The 3452-nt window shown below is 51.3% G+C and overlaps 1 pseudogene; it reads left to right on the top strand.

The window, feature by feature from the left end:
* The first annotated feature begins 2986 nt into the window (after positions 1 to 2986).
* Positions 2987 to 3168, top strand: LOC126538610 (U2 spliceosomal RNA; annotated as a pseudogene).
* Positions 3169 to 3452: the final 284 nt, after the last annotated feature.

Raw genomic sequence — 3452 nt, forward strand, 5'->3', positions numbered from 1 at the left:
GTAGGTAGCAACGTCAAGATTCTCTTCGCCAGTGACGTGCGGCAGCATGGCGTCGAGCGTCGTCGTTGGGTTCCTGCTGTAAACCAGCTTGAACCGGGTGATCAGTGTTTCTTGCACCGCCGTGTTGTAAGCTAAGGTTACGTACAGCAGGAGGGCATCCCAGGTCTTGCGTTCGACGTCGACGTACATTGTTTGCATGTCGGCGAGGGTTTTATTCAGGGGCTCCGTAAGGCCATTCGCCTGTGGGTGGTAGGCAGTTGTGTTCGGGTGTCTTGTGTGACTGTACTGCAGAAGGGCTTGGGTAAGCTCCGCTGTAAAGGCCGTTCCTCTGTCGGCGATGAGGACTTCTAGAGCGCCATGTCACAGCAGGATGTTCTTGACGAAGAATTTCGCCACTTCAGCTGCGCTACCTTTCGGCAGAGCTTTCGTTCCAGTGAAGCGGCTGAGGTAGTCCGTCGCCGCGACGATCCACTTATTTCCCGTTGTTGACGTAGGAAAAAGTCCCAACAAATCCATCCCGATCTGCTGAAATGGTCGGCAAGGAGGCATGATTGGCTGTAGTAAACACGCTGGCCTTGTCAGTGGTGTCATTCGTCGCTGACAGTCTCGGCATGCTTTAACGTAACGGGCAATGTCGGCGATCAGGCGCGGCCAGTAATACCTTTCCTGTATCCTCGATAGCGTCCGGGAGAATACGAGGTGCCCAGCGGTCGGATCGTCATGCAAGGCGTGAAGTACTTCTGGATGCAGTGCTGAGGGAAAAACAAGGTAGTTTGCGCAGACAGGTGAAAAGTTCTTATTTACTAGTAGGTTTATTTGAAACGAGAACGAAGACAACCCGCCCTTAAATGCCCGAGGGACAACGTCGGTGTGTCCTTCCAAGTACTCTACGAGGCTTTTAAGCTCAGGGTCTACTTATTGCTGTTTTGCGAAGCCTTCCGCGCTTGTTAATCTAAGGAAGACGTCGTCATCCTCGTCATCTTGCGGCGGCGGTTGAATGCGGGCGCGTGATAGGCAGTCGGCCTCAGAGTGTTTTCATCCGGACTTACTGTGGTGTCGTATTCTCGCAATCTGAGGCTCCACCATGCAAGCCGTCCTGAAGGATCCTTTAAATTCGCTAGCCTACACAATGCGTGATGGTCGCTGACGACTTTGAATGGCCTGCCCTATAGGTAAGGGCGAAATTTTGCAGTAGCCCGAACGATGACGAGGCATTTCTTTTCGGTCGTAGAATAATTGCCTTCCGCTTTTGACAGCGACCGGCTAGCGTATGCTATCACCCGTTTAAGTCAGTTTTCCTCGGCACCGAAGGCTAGGCTACTGGCGTCAGTATGGATTGCTGTATCGGCGTACTCGTAGAAGAGTGCGAGTATCGGTGGCGACTGCATGCGTCATTTTAGTTCTTCAAATGCGTCGGCCTGCCGCATTTCCCACTTGAACTCGATATCATATTTAGTTAGATGTGTCAACGGCAACGCGATTCGTGGAAAATCCTTTACAAAGCGTATGTTCTATAGGCACACATGCCAAGGAATCTACGCACTTCCTTCTTGTCGATGGGCTGCTGGATCTTTGCCATGGCGGCTGTCTTCTGTGGGCCGGGGCGGACTCGAGATTTGCTGATGACGCGGCCAAGGAACAGAAGCTCACCGTAGGCGAAGCGGCACTTTTCCGGCTTCGGAATGAGCCCTGGTGACTTTCTGGCCTCTAGTACTGTCGCAAGCCGCCTAAGGTGACCGTCGAAATTTCCGGCGAAGATGACGATGTCATCCAAGTAAACAAAACATGTATCCCGCTTCAACCCTGCTAACACCGTGTCCACGACGCGGTGGAACATTGCAGGCGCCGAGCACAGTCCGGATGGTATGACCTTGAACTCGTAGAGGCCGTCTGGTGTGTTGAAGGTGGTGTTTTCGCGATCTCTCTGGTCGACTCAATTTGCCAGTAGCCAGACTTTAGACCCATCGACGAGAAATATTTAGCGTCGCAGAGCCGATCCAATGCGTCATCTATCTGTGGGAGGGGGTATATGGCCTTCATCGTGATCTTGTTAAGTCGACGATAATCGACGCAGAAACGTAGGGTTCCGCTCTTTTTCTTTCCCAAGACTACAGGAGATGCGCACGGGCTTTTCGATGGCTGGATGATGTCGTCGCGAAGCATTTCGTCGACTTGTTGCTTAATAGTTTCACGTTCTCGCGTAGAAACTCGGTGAGGGCTCTAGCGGAGTGGTCGGTGATTATGCGAATCACTCTTCGGTGATTATGCGATGCTTGGCGACTGGTGTATGCCGAATCCTCGATGACGTCGAAATTTGTGTCTTTGTATGGTCGAAGCAGCCTTCTAAGCTGCTGATGCTTAATTATGGGCAGACTTGGATTGCTGTCGAAGTGTGGTTCAGGAACTACGGTCGTCCGGGTAGGTGCGACAGAATCGGAGAGGACAAATGCATTGCTGGTTCCCAGAATTTCCTCGATGTATGCGATCATTGTGCCTTTGTTGATGTGCATGAGCTCCTGCTGAAGTCTGTAGTCAACTCTTTCGTTTTTCCTCCGTGCGGTCCAGCGATCCCTCTTGCGACGCAAATTTCACAGTATAGCAGAGGACGTTGGTCACCCTCGCTTACGCCTTCTACGTCTGCAGGTGTTTTGGTGCCGACGGAAATGAAAATGCTCGAGTGGGGCGGGATTCTGACTTGATCTTCGAGCACACTCAAGGCGTGGCGACTAGAAGAGCTCTTCGCGGTGTCGCTTGATCTTCCGACAGCGTTACTGATTTCAACTTAAGCTAGATGATTGCGCTGTTGTTCTCAAGAAACGTTCCAAGTTTGCGGGATCGGGGCCACATGCACGGCTCCCATTTCTTTCCGCCTCGCAGTACTGGCGGGCACACGCTTATGAGGCCGTCACCAAAGAAGAGGAGAAGAAAACGAAGGGAGATAGCAAGCGCTTGGGACGCCGGCAAAGACAGGGTGGTGCTTGCGTAGATATGGCTGACGCCGATCAAAGTGTAGTATCTGCTCTGATCAGCTTAATATCTGATACGGGTTGTATTGGGACCTAAGACCGTAAACTTATTTTTGCAAGTTGGCGGAGTGTTTGAAGCCTATTTCTCCTCCGCTGTGGGTCGGCCCGGTATTGAACATTCTTCGAGATCGGCTCACGTAGGGGGAGAAATTCTTGATCTACACGGCTCAATAGACGCTCGCAATTTTTACCAGAGCATAGCCATGTACAGCTTCGCTGTAAAAGGAACAAAAGTAAAGGGAAGAAAAGATTTAGAAATGGTTGTAACACCGTGGCTCTGAATGGCAGGTAAGCAGGTGACCGTGAAAGCGGGTAGGTACATTAAACATTTTCAACGAGCTTCGACAGCACTTAAACAAAAAGGCAGGTGATAAAAATAAATAAATGAGCGTCTCCGCGCTCACCCCAAGATCACGAGCCACGTAC

This window comes from Dermacentor andersoni, chromosome 4 (genome assembly GCF_023375885.2).
Source record: "Dermacentor andersoni chromosome 4, qqDerAnde1_hic_scaffold, whole genome shotgun sequence".
NCBI lineage: Eukaryota > Metazoa > Arthropoda > Arachnida > Ixodida > Ixodidae > Dermacentor > Dermacentor andersoni.